Raw genomic sequence first — 14629 nt, forward strand, 5'->3', positions numbered from 1 at the left:
GACGAGCGAGTGGGTGGAGGGAGTGATGATGATGGTGGAATCCTGACAGTACCCCCCCTCCCGAGGCGGCTCTTGACGCTTGAGAAGAGGGGTATTGGCGACGGCGAGGCCTACCACGACCTCTGGGTGCAGGACGATCAGGATGGTCTGCATGAAACTGGGTGAGGAGGGTTGGGTCCAGGATATCTTCGCGGGGTACCCATGAGCGTTCCTCGGGGCCATAATCCTCCCAGTCTACTAGGTATTCTAGCCGGGGACCTCGTCGCCGCGAATCCATGATGTTGCGGACACGGTAGATAGGCTCCTCTTCTACTGGAACGGGAGGAGGAGGTAAGTCCCTAGGTCCTGGATCTGAGGGAGGAGAAGTGACAGGGTCAATGAAAGGCTTTAACAAGGAGACGTGGAATGAAGGTGAAAACTTGTAATGAGGTGGAAGGTTGAGCCTGTAAGTGACTTCATTCAGCTGCCTCTGCACGGTAAATGGTCCGATGTATCGGGGACTCAGCTTACGGCAGGGCAGGCGAAGGCGGATGTCACGGGTTGAAAGCCACACCTTCTGACCCGGTTGGTACTGGGGAGGGTCTGTCCGTCGACGATCGGCTTGGGTTTTGTGCCTTCGCACTGCCTGTTGGAGGTGAACGTGAGCTGAGTCCCATACCCTCTCGCTCTGATGGAACCAATAGTCAACGGCTGGAACCTCCGAGGGCTCCCCAGACCAAGGGAATAGAGGAGGTTGAAAACCCAGGATACATTGAAAAGGAGTGAGCCCGGTGGTGGATTGCCTGAGAGAATTCTGGGCGTATTCAGCCCAGGGGAGGTAGCGACTCCAGCTGTCCTGGTACTGGTGGCAATATGACCTGAGGTACCGTCCTATCTCCTGGATCTTCCGCTCAGTCTGGCCGTTCGTCTGAGGGTGGTATCCTGAGGAGAGACTAACAGTCACCCCAAGTAGTCGGAAGAAGGCTTGCCATACTCGAGATATGAACTGCGGACCCCTATCCGATACTATATCTTCGGGAATTCCAAAATTTCTGAAAACATGATGGAACAAAGCCTCCGCGGTCTCAAAGGCGGTAGGGAGTCCAGGTAAGGGGATCAGCTTGCAAGCCTTCGAGAACCGATCCACTGCAACTAGAATACAGGTGAAGTTGTTAGATTTAGGAAGGTCAGTCATGAAGTCTACACCAAGGTGAGACCATGGACGACGGGGAATAGGAAGAGGTACGAGTTTACCCTCCGGGAGTTTTCTGGGCGTGTTAGAGATGGCGCAGACTGAGCACCCTTGGACAAACCGGGAGACATCTTTGGAGATAGATGGCCACCAGTACCGTTGACTGAGGAGCGAGAGGGTACGCCTGCTACCTGGATGTCCAGAGCCCGGAGCTGTATGAGCAGAGTCCAGAAGGGCGGTGCGGAATTGTTGAGGTACAAAGGTGAGCCCCTCTGGACCTCCCGGCGGAGCGGGATGGAGACGGTTTTCCTGGGATATTTGATCGTCTATGTCCCAGAGGATTGGACAGGCGAACACGGCTGGAGGGAGAATGGGTTCGGGGCGGTACTCCTCAGACGAGGAATGATGGAGGCGTGAGAGAGCGTCAGCTTTTCCATTCTTACAGCCGGGTCGGTAGGTAACAACGAAATCAAAACGGGTGAAGAAGAGAGCCCAGCGGGCCTGACGAGGATTGAGCCTCTTGGCTTCTTTGAGGTATTCCAGATTACGATGATCGGTGATTACTTGAAATTGGTGATTGGCTCCCTCCAGCCAATGCCTCCACTCTTCCAAGGCAAGCTTGATTGCAAGCAGTTCCCGATTTCCGATGTCATAGTTTCGCTCCGCCGGGGACAGCTTCTTGGAGAAGAAGGCACATGGATGGAGTCTGGAAGGTTCACCCTGCCGCTGGGAGAGGACTGCTCCTACTCCAGTAGAAGACGCATCAACCTCGACGACGAATGGCAGATCTGGGTTAGGATGGGCGAGGACGGGAGCGGTTGAAAAGGCGTCTTTTAGTTGTTGGAAGGCTTGGATGGCTTCGGAGGAGAAGGATAGAGACTTGGTCTGGCCCTTCAAAGAGGAGGTCAGAGGAGCACTGATAATGCTGTAGTTATGGATGAATCTTCTATAAAAGTTGGCAAATCCGAGGAATCTTTGAAGCTCTTTCACAGTAGTGGGCTGCGGCCAGTTCCGGATGGTATCCACCTTCCTCTGGTCCATTTGCACTCCATGCCGATTTATGATATAGCCCAAAAACTGTACCGACGTGGTGTGAAATTCACATTTCTCCAATTTCAGGAACAACTGATGGGCTCTCAATTTCTGCAGGACCAGAGTGACATGGCGTCTGTGTTCAGGAAGTGATGATGAGTAGATGAGGATATCATCCAAGTAAACTACAACAAATCTATTGAGGTACTCTCGGAACACTTCATTCATGTAATTTTGAAAGATTGCAGGGGCGTTGGATAGGCCGAAAGGCATTACCCTGTATTCATAGTGGCCGGAAGGGGTGACGAAAGCAGTCTTCCACTCGTCACCCCGACGGATACGGATTAAGTTGTATGCACTGCGCAGATCCAACTTGGAGAATATACGGGCCCCACGTAGTTGTTCCAGGGCTGCTGGGACCAGAGGAAGGGGGTAACGAAATTTGACCGTTTGGGAGTTCAGATGGCGGTAATCAATACATGGTCTCAAGCCTCCATCCTTCTTAGCCACGAAAAAGAAGCTGGAAGCGGCGGGTGAAACCGATGGACGGATGAACTGCTGCTGAAGGGCTTCTTTCACATACTCCTCCATGGCCTTCTGTTCCGGGATGGAGAGAGGGTAGATACGGCCTTTAGGTAGAGTGGCTCCAGGTAGCAGGTCGATGGCGCAGTCCCATGGCCGATGAGGTGGTAACTTGGTCGCCAACTGCTTGCTGAACACATCCTGGAACCCCCTGTATTCAGCAGGAATCTCTACTTGATGCTGGACCTCTGGACTCTCAACTGAAGTCGAACAAACTGGAAGTTTGGGTTTGAGCACGGAAGACGAAGAAGAGGGGGAAGATAGGGTTTTCGGGTTCCTCTTGACTGGAGCTAGACAGGTCTGTGTACAGTTTTCTCCCCAACGAAGAACCTCCCCGGATTTCCAGTCAATGGTGGGCTGATGTTGGATCAACCAGGGGCGTCCCAGGATGAGCTCAGCAGTAGACTCCTCCAGCACCAAGAATGAGATCTCTTCTGCGTGTAAACAGCCAATGCGGAGCATTAATGTGGGAGAGACATGACTGATTCGACCTCGACCTAGCGGCTTTCCTTGGATGGTTTGAACTCTGAGCTCTTGAAGGCTGCGGTGCTTGCGGACATTCAGTTTTTGGAGGAGCTGGGTTGAAATGAAGTTCCCCGCTGAACCGGAGTCGAGGAGGGCTTGCGCTGAGACACAGATATGGGGGGTTAACAGATGAACCATGGTACGGTTTAAAGATTCCACTTTAGGAGGGATCTGAATGGAGCTTACCGCAGAACGTTGAGGTCGAACAGGACAGGAGCAGATGAGATGATTGTCGCTCCCGCAGTACAGACAGAGGTGAAGCTGGATGCGACGCTGGCGCTCAGAAGGAGTGAGATGGGTGGAGTCCACTTGCATAGGTTCAGGTGCTGGAGGAGAAGCAATGGGAATCGAGGACGGAGGACTGACAGCGGTAGATGGATTGTCACAGGCAGATAAACGTTGAGAAACTCGAATGGTCTTTTGAATGAGGTTCTCAATCCCCATGGAGTCATCATAAACAACCAATAGCTGACGGATGTTCGGATTCAGGCCGTGGCGGAAAGCGGTAATCAGGGCCGACTCGTTCCAGCCACAGGATGCCGCCAGGGTGCGAAACTGGAGTGCATACGTGCTGACAGAGGAGTTTCCTTGACGGAGATTGTAAAGCTGATCATGGACTGAGAGATCTGAAACTGCCTGGCCAAAGACTTCCTTAAAATGAGATATGAAACCTGACAGGGACTTTAACACTGGGGAATCTGAATTCCAAAGGGATTGTGCCCACTGGAGAGCTCTGCCAGAGAGTAGGGAAATAATAAAGGCCACCCGGGCGGAATCGTCGGTAAACTGATGTGCTTGCATTTGGAAATATAGTGAAACCTGAAGCAAAAAACCACTGCAATCCTCCGCCTCACCACTGAACGGCGCTGGTCGGGCCATGGGACTCGCAGAGGCAGCCGGCGAAGTAGCGGGTGTTTGCGGAAGTTGGTGTCGGCGTGCAGAGTGAAGGATGGCTTCGGGGATGGCGGAAGGGTTGTCCGGTAAAGATGAGCGGATTGACTGGCACACTGCTCGCACTAGTTCGGCAAACGGGTCTTGAGATGGATTCCCTCCAGGCTCCGTAGGATTCTGCATCTTCGGTCTGATCTTCTGTCACGGACGAGACAGGAGGCAGACAGGATGGTCAGTTTGAGAGTTTTATTTGCAGAATGCTCCGAACCAGACGGGAATATCAGAATGAGAGCGAGTATGGACCAATATCGATTTACTGAACGATCTCTAATCACAGGAAGTGGAAGTGGGATCACCGAAGGAGGACTGAAGGCAGAAGAAGACGGACCAATCTTTGAGGGTTCTCAGAAGATTCGCGGATACTCAGGTGAGTGTTGAGACAGAGTCTGTAAGCCATGTAATGACGAGATCAGACGGAGACTGAAGGTTGAGGCGGGTATATAAGGGTGAGCAGTGATGAAGGATAGCAGGTGACGGTGATGAGGATGAAGAGATGCAGGTGATGACAATTAATATTCAGGGGATGACGAGCGAGTGGGTGGAGGGAGTGATGATGATGGTGGAATCCTGACAGCAACAGATGCTGACAATTTTTAATTCAAAATGAACCTACATCGAAAATCAAGTTCATTATTATTACTTTTTTTAAAACAATTTACCCATTAAGGTCCATAAATAGAATAGCATAGAATAGCATAAACTGACCAATAAGAATGGTCATTTAAATAACACAATTATGATAATTTGCTTCAATTCAAACTGAGGCCAAAAGGGCAAAAGACTAAATCAAATTAGCTTTGTTTCACACATTTAACCATTTACTATTTGGTCAGGTAGCATTCGAGCCAATCAATTTTCAATATTTATACAGTGCGTTTACAGGGCTGCATGTGTTGAACGTAACAGGTGAGAAAAACTAATATTGCCCTCAATCCATTGTGCTTTGGCAAATAATTTGGTTCTAATTACAAATAATACGTTTTTTTAAAAACTACTAACATCGTGGATGTGCACGACCGACATTTAAGTAGAGAGATTTTGATGAATGGTTTTGAGTTACCTGGGGGGTATTCCAAAAAACATACCTGTGTTTGCGGATAAGCAAGTGGATAAACTCAGCTTTCAGCTCCAAAATCGGAGGTTACTTGCAGGGTATGTAAGAAACCATAATAACTTGCTCTCTGATTGCTCTCTGAATTAAATTTATGCATTTAGCAGACGCTTTTATCAAAAGCGACTTACAGTGCATTCAGGCTATAAATTTGTACCTGTCATGTGTTCCCGGGGAATCCAACCCCGACCTTGCGCTTGATAACCCAATGCTCTACCAATTGAGCTACAGGAACAATGTATATATATATATATATATATATATATATATATATATATATATATATATATATATATATATATATATATATATATATTAACGATGTAGCGCTAATGTAAAGTAATATATTATTCTATTATGGTTATCATTTTATTGCCATATATAACAGTTTTCAGCCTTAATTATAAAACACTACGGCAAGGTGATGTTTAATTTATTATATTATGTATATTACATTTTATATTATCATCTGACACATGCATTGGCATTTTCTATTAAGTCTAAATTCTAAATCAAAATGCATATATGATATAACTAAATATATAATTAGCATTAAACAAACAGGATTTGAAAAGGATTAGAGATTAAAAGGATGATTGCAAAATGATTGCGCAACCATCAATTAGATGGCGATATGCACTAAGCATATGTTCTGATGACAATGTCTTGAGTCTTAAAGAACGTACTCTGAGTTGAATGAACTTACACCCGGATGCGTTTTTGGAACCACATACCTCGAGTAAGCAAGGTTTGGGGTTAATCTAATGGTTGACAAAATAATCTTTAAGCAGATAAAGCTATTTAAAATGTACAGTCTTTCTTTGTATACAAATTTTACATAAATACTATTGATTCATCTAGCACTTTCAAATGTATAACATTTTATCAATATGAAGTTGCACATCTCACAGCCGGGATACAAAAAAAAAAAAAAAAAATATTCACTACTAAAAAGAATGAAGTTGCTCATTAAGCTCTTTAAGCCATTTCATGGGGTCTTTAAACGTCTTAAACCAAATTTTTAAGCATTTCACTGTGCAGGGTAGTTTAACATGTTGTTTTGTCATCATCAGTTTAATTATCATCTGTCAGCTTAAAACAATGATAGCTGTGCTGCATTACTCATACCAAATATAAAACTACAAATTCAGAGTTGATAGATAGCTAGGCGTCTTCCATTATTTCACAGTCCGATGTGGGCACTTGCCTCTGAAGCAGAGCCAGAGTAATGAAAAAGAAGGTGGGAAAAACAGCTATTATCTATCAAATACCATGCAACAGATTGGAGTATTTAAAAAGACTCAGTCATAGAAAGATCTGTTGCAGTAATTCAGTGCCTCTGATTAGAATCCAGTAAATTGTGGCTAATTAGGCTGTCATGGGTTCAGTAAGGGCTTCAGTGCCTCCCTTTTTCCTCACCTGCATGTATGTTAAAACTCATTAGCCTCCTTGTCTGAGATTCCACTTGCATTAATTGCCACTGATGCCCCAGCTCTCGTGTCCCATGATACTCTTCACAAAACTTCTCTGAGTATATATCCTTGTTATATTTCACTTAGAGTTTCCAGTTACAGTTTGGCTGTTTAGCATCTGTGGGTGGATGCCTTAACTACACCATCTTGCTGGAAAAAGCATCTTTCTGTATTGACGTCTTTTCAGAAGCAGCTATGCATTCTGATCAAGTCATCTACATTTCAATTATTTAAGCATTTTTTTATTATTATTTATTTTTACATTGTATTTTTTTTTTTTTTTTTTTTGTATTTGCTTTTTGTGTTATTACATCTACATTTCAGTTAATGAAAATGATTTTTAATAGTTTAAGTAAACAATAACAACACTGATTTGGGGGAGTCGTGGCCTTATGGTTAGAGTCGGACTTGCAATTGAAAGGTTTTGATTTCGAGTCTCGGGCCGGCAGGAATTGTGGGTGGGGAGTGCATGTACAGTTCTCTCTCCACCTTCAATACCACAACTTAGGTGCCCTTGAGCAAGTCATTGAACCCCCAACTGCTTTCCCGGGCGCCGCAGCATAAATGGCTGCCCACTGCTCCGGGTGTGTGTTCCGGTGTGTGTGTGTGTGTGTTCACTGCTCTGTGTGTGTGCACTTTGGATGGGTTAAATGCAGAGCACGAATTCTGAGTATGGGTAACCATACTTGGCTGAATTTCACTTCACTTAATTTGCACACTTTTATTAATTGATTGATTGATTTAGCTAGCTAGTGCCTTTACACCCATGTAAAAAGATGGTGGATTTCAATGATGACGATCCTGCACCAGCCAAGCAACTGCCATTGAGATGAAATGTGAATGCTAACTGATAGCTTTCATCAGGTATTGCAGACCTTGTTGGTAGACTGAAACCCCCCACCCCCTGCTCTCTACAGAATTGGTGTGGTTTGACAAGGATGAAAATCTTGTCTGTGCTGTCAGGATTTGAGCTAAACTTAATGATCCAAGGCAAACATCTAATTCACTGTGCTGCAGAGTGGTACATGTGACAGATGCACCCGTTGGAGAAGACGAGCAGTGCCACAACTCACGCCACACGTCTGATCCCTTCCCATGTCTCTCACACTAATGGCATTACACTGCCTCCTCCTTTAGTGTCGTTCATCCTTTGCCATTTATCTTTGCATGATGCATGATGCACGTTAGTTGGCCTATTAATACTAAATGCCAGCTTGTCACGCACACCAGGGAGAAAAGTTGTCTCTCGAACTTTAAATAAGAAGTATTTTTCACCTATATATATATGAAATTTAACTTCTGGGGAGAAAAAAATGACACTCAGAGTACCCAGAATGTTATCAAATGTCAGGTGGCTGGTGCCTACAGCTTTTTAAAAGTATCCAGGATGTTTTTATCCAATCGCATGAGCCATAAATTTGACAAAATATGACACCATTGCAATGCAGATTGGCTCATGGTACCCCAAGAATGACCTTTTTAAAAGTCTCCAAAAATTATGATTTGCTAAATATTTGCGCTATAATTATTATATCTTATATATATATATAAGTCTCTAAAGAAAAATGTTATGTATTGCTGATTGCCAGACACGTTTGATGAATAAAAACAGAGCTCTGTTGCACTTGTAGTTTCAAGTCTTTTATTCTTTTTCTTCCTTTCCCTTTCTGTCTGCTTATTCCTGGAATATGTGTTCAGATGTGATTTAATAATTGGAGAGGTACCACGGGAGGCCTTGCATTGAGTTTTCCTGTGGGCCCTTTATGTGTGTATGACTCTGCTGTGGCAGGGGTGATCCCTGGCCCAGATTAATTACCCCCCTCTAATTGGTTTAGTGTCTCACAGCTGGGCCATGCAGGCAACACGCTGATACATCCAGTTAAATGACAACCATCCGTCATCGCCAGCTATTAGAGCTGGGAACTGGGACCCAAGTGGTCCGTTTTGCTGCTGGATTGAGTTTGTTTAAGAGAGAGTGAGAGACAGAGAGTGAGGCACTCATAAACACCTGTTCGTTTGTCTTTATCACACATTAGATAATTTGATCTCTTGATGTGCTGTGTGTCAGCGAGGAATGATTCATGGATTGATTGATGTTTGGATACGTGAACATATATAGAAGGAGTTTATCAGAAAGTAAAAAATATCTATATGTAGCATGTAGTATTTAGGATACAGTACATTTGATTACAGTCAACTTCATACAATATTTTATTCATGCCTGGGTCAATTAAAAAATATTTATTATTATAAGGAAAAACGAAAGTCTTTGAATAATGTATCAAATTATTAACATTTATGTAAATATTGAGTATTTTTATTTTTGTTTTTTTGTTTTATGTAAATTATGACAGACTTTACATTCTGGATGTGAACTAATTATTTAATTATGTTATCAGGAAAGTTATATTAGCCTGACATTCATGTCATTGGCCCCCTCATGCTTCACATGTAAAAAATGTAGTCTCCTAAATTTGAGCACCTCTAATTAAATGGATAGTCCACCAAAAAAAGAAAAGAAAAAAAAGAAAAGAAAATTCTGTCATGTTCCTTACCTGTATGACTTTCTTTATTTGGTAGAACATGAAAGAATATGTTTTGACAATTGTTGGGAACCAAATAGTTACAGTTCCCATTGACTTCTACTGTATTGTCTGGACAGCTAATACAATGTGAAGCAATTTGGATTCTAGCATTCTTCAAAATTATTTTCTATAGCTTTTCACAGAACAAACGAACTAATGAATGAATCAAATCAATCAATCAATCAATAATTAAATGCAGACAGGTTTGGAAGGACATAAGTGTGAGTAAATATATTTTTTGTGTGGACTATCCCTTTAAGAAGGGGCAAGGGTACAAACTTATAATATCCAAACTTCAGCCACAACCATAATAGAAACAGGTGAATGGAAAGACTGCCTGGCAGATGATTTAATAAATCCGAGATGTTGATTAAGCACACAGATATTGTGGGGGTGTGATTTTACGGAACCAAATGCATAAATATTAGTGGGGGAATTGAATTGTGACAGACCCTATTCGAACGGATGTCATGTCAAACAAAACAAGTGAAGCGCATTATGAGGTGAGGAAATCTCCCTGTATCCCCCTTTTCTTGTGTCTCGAATAAAGGCAAATAGATTGGACTGTGAAAAGAGCGTAGAGCCACTTATTAACTTGCAAATGCTCTATTCAGTCCCACAGAGTAACAACTTATTAAAGTGCAAATATATGACGCACACCTATGGACTCATTTCCAGAGTGTGATGGAATATTGTAGAGCTCACCATCTCCACTCTTTTTTTTAATCTCTTTGTCTTTTGTTCCCTATCTACCCCTTTGCCTTTATCTAATCAATCTCATTAAACAGACATTGTGTTATTCTGGTATCTAAATGACAAGGATTTTGTGCCTTTTTCATTCATTTTTTCAATGTCACTGAAATCATGCATATGTATTCTAAGTGCACATTTCTATGCCAATGTTCACAAGATACTTCTGTAGGAATATGGATCATAACAATGCAAATAAAAGGTTTTTGTTGCTATCATTATCACTTTGGCGACCCTCTGGTGGTCTAATCAATTATGCAGACAGAACGTAACCCCCGGGCACAGACCCCGACACCAGCAGAACTAATTTTCAAGTTACCAGGCACTTTGTCTAATGACCGAAATTTCACAACATGAAGACGAGGCCCATCAGCGTCTCAAAAACATTGTGGTTCCACATCATTAATTTCCAGGGTCCTCTGTTGTGGGAGAAAACTAAATCAAATTAATTAGGATGCTGAAAATGAATATCAGAAATTAATTAAAAAAAAATAATAATTGAATGAAATAAATGAGAGAGAGAGAGAGAGAGAGAGAGAGAGAGAGAGAGAGAGAGAGAGAGAGAGAGTGCTTGTGCTAATGGATATGAAACAAACGATGCCATGATTTTTGTAGGGGAGGAAGCCTTACTGTGTTGTTGGCAATTTCAGAATCAATTATAATGCAAGGACCTCAGCTCTAACTTTTCAAATGAGGTTTAAATGAAAAAATGTAATTAGAAATTATAACTCTTGAGGAACTTGCAGACTGCAAAAATTGTCCCTGCTTTCCACTAGGTAGACACAATGTGATTTTTATGTTTGTGTAAGCGATGCTACGGTGGCCGAGAGAGCTCAACATGCTGCAACTTAAGAAAACACATGCAAATTGAATAACACCAGCAAATGAAGAAAACATCATCAGTTTGACAACACAAGTGTTGCAAATCCTCACAACACACATATAACAAAACATGCTGCAAAATCTCACAACACATGCAAATTAAGAAACACTGCAAATCCTTTACAACACATGCAAATAACAAAAAACGTGCTGTACTCCTTCACAACACATGCAAATTAAGAAACGCTGCAAATCCTCACAACACATGCATATAACGAAACACGCTGCAAATCCTCACAACAACTCACCTTTCAGTTCACCAACAACTCCAATGACCAGTAGCCACTGCACAATTAGCAAATCCCAGCTGGGTCCGACACTTTTTGAGGTCTCCTTGAAACATTTCCATTGTGGTCAGTGTTATTTGCAGCGCGTTTGTTAAATTGCATGTGTTGTGAGGATTTGCAGCGCATTTCGTTAATGCATGTGTTGTGAGGATTTGCAGCATTTCTTAATTTGCATGCGTTGTGAAGGATTTGCAGCATTTCTTAATTTGCATGTGTTGTGAAGAATTTGCAGTGTTTCTTAATTTGCATGTGTTGTGAAGGATTTGCAGCATTTCATTATATGCATGTGCTGTGAGGATTTGCAACACTTGTGCTGTCAAACTGAAGTTTTTTTTTTTTTTTTAATTTGCATGCGTTTTCTTAAATTGCAGTGCGTTGAGCTCTCTGCATTGTCTTTACTATAAAAGTTTTATATACAGCCAAACCAAAATTTATCAGTCACCTTCAACTTTTCTCACATTATCACAGTTTATCTGCTATAGTTCAGAAAATGGTAATAAAATGTGACAAAAAATCAGAGTTAAACTGTGTCAGAACAAATTCATCTTTATAATATCAGGTAACTTTGAAAGAAAGTTATGTAATGGATTACAATCAACAACAAATTCAGTGACGATACTGAATACTCAATAAAACTGTTAGTGACAATAATTAAACAACTGTCAATACTTTGTAGACCAATTACCAAGCAATGATTAATTTTGTTCAGTCTGTGGTGTAAAAAGTTTGCATTAGCAATTAAAGAAAAACACTTAAGCAAATCACGATCAGGACAAAGTGTTTTTGGTCCTTAATTATGTGAGGTCACTTTAAGAGACAATGCATCCAATATAATGATACACATGCGATTTCTTTCTTCACTGTTTACTTTCGCTTAAGACATAACCAACAGTTTTTTTTTTTTTTTTTTTTTTTTCAGGATACTCTGAAAAAATACTCTTTCAGGATACTCAAGGCAGGTATTTTGACATAATTTTGTATGTACAGTATTTATCAGTACAAGAGCAAGAAGAGGCAAATTCTTTGTTCAAGACACGTCACTGCGTGTGCCCTGTCTGCACAGAACATTGTGGGCGGTTGCTGAATGGGTCTCTTTCTGTTTCTGTTTAAAAATATGTGTAATAATATTTTGGGGGGATGGGAGGGACCTCAGCCGTGGACCCCTATAATCACCAACTTTCACCCCACTAATGATGGCCCTGCTATCAGCCTGAAATTGTATTTTTATTTATTTTTCGTTTTTAGAACAGAAAGATACTTGGTTTCCTAGATGGCTACTTAAAGGGTATAAATCAACTGCATGATGTCTATAATACCTGTGGTCTGTCCCAATATACCTACTTATATTATGCCCTGGGGGTACATGATTTTGAGTGTGTAACTATAGAGTAGGCAATTTTTCGTACATACTACCATGTCGTAATTGCGTCTTTAACACACAAACTTTTGCATAGTGTCCTGCATCCTTTTACTGTAAACTGGCTTGTCAGTCATCTTGTCACAGTTAATGTTCTCATATTCACACTTCACGTTTCAGTTAATTTAATATACACTACAATTCTTCCTTCTGAATTTGAGAAAAAGTAGTAGCATGTTGATCAAACAGTTGTATGTCTTTTACGCAGAGAACTCTCTTAATATTTTTATATTATGATGCATTTAAAGAAACACGCCACTTTTTTGTTTTTGTTTTTGTAAATAGGCTTTACATTTTCCAGCTCACCTAACATTTTCAAATGCATTCAGCTGAGGCTGGGAAAATACACATCCAGTATAAAATCAGCACTGGAGTTCCCCAGGGCTAAGTTCTATCCCCACTTCTCTTCTCCCAGTACACCAACGACTACACATCTAAGGACCCCTCTGTCAGTTTGCAGACGACACCACACTCATCAGCCTCATCCAGGACGGTGATGAGTCAGCCTACAGACAGGAGGTTAAAGAGCTGGATGTCTGGTGCAGTCTCAACAACCTGAAGCTTAACCTGTTCAAAACAGTGGAGATGATAGTGGATTTCAGACGAAATCCCCCTGCACTTCCCCCACTCACCATCATAAACATCACTGTGACTGCAGTGGAGTCATTCAGGTTCCTGGGCACCACTATCTCTCAGGACCTGAAGTGGGACATTCACATTGACTCCATTGTTAAAAATGCCCAGCAGAGGTTGTACTTCCTTCGCCAGCTGAGGAAGTTTAACCTGCCACAGGAGCTGCAGAAACAGTTCTACTCCGCCATCATTGAATCCATCCTCTGCACTTCAGTAACTGTCTAATTCAGCTCAGCTACCAAATCTGACCTCAGAAGACTATAGTTGGTAGTCTGGACTGCAGAGCAAATCATCGGTACAACCCTCCCTTCTATTGTAATTATCCAGAGTGAGCTGAAGGGCTGGCAAAATCACTCTGGACCCCTCACATCCAGCACACTCCCTCTTTGAACTGTTGCCATCTGGTCGACGCTACAGAGCACTGTGCATCAGAACTTCCGGACAGAGGAACAGATTTTTCTTGCAGGGAATCCATCTATTGAACGCTTGATAATAACTGTGAAACATACACTATTTATATACACATACACTTATTTATCTAACACACATACTTAGTTTAAACTTCAAATTTTGCACATAATATACCTGCACATACAAAACTGCCTATTGTAATATACCTGCACATACAATTGTCAGTTTGCATATTGTTATTCCTTACCTACTTATTTGTATGTTTTATTCTTTTATTACGTGTTTTTTGTTCTGTTGCTGTCATTCTGTTGCAATACGGAACTTTTGTCATGAAAACAAATTCTTTGTATGTGTAAACATACCTGGCAATAAAGTTCATTCTGATTCTGATATTTAAGGTTAGATTAGCTTGCTTATGTATTAGCATACCAAGCATAGGCAATGCATGACAACATGTTAGCTTAGCAGGCTTGGATATTGTTTGCTAATAACGTGGATTATTTTGTATTTTTATGCATAGGAGAATTCTCACAAAAAATATAATAAAAATATTCCACATAATTCACAACACGTGCATATGCACATTAATTTGTTTATGTTCTAACTTTAATGAATTTGGAGTATTCTATATGAGAAACCACATACAAAAGTTTATTAATTAGCATAAAACACACCCAAACCATATCTATATATTATCTGTCTGTCCAAAGTTTCCTTTACAGCCTTTTGTCACTCTCAGCAGACATATAACAGTCTCTAAAGATGTGTTTTTTTTTTCTTTTCTTTTTTTCTTTGGCTCTTTGGAAAGATCCTATTCAAC

This window comes from Carassius auratus, unplaced genomic scaffold (genome assembly GCF_003368295.1).
Source record: "Carassius auratus strain Wakin unplaced genomic scaffold, ASM336829v1 scaf_tig00214282, whole genome shotgun sequence".
Taxonomy (NCBI): domain Eukaryota; kingdom Metazoa; phylum Chordata; class Actinopteri; order Cypriniformes; family Cyprinidae; genus Carassius; species Carassius auratus.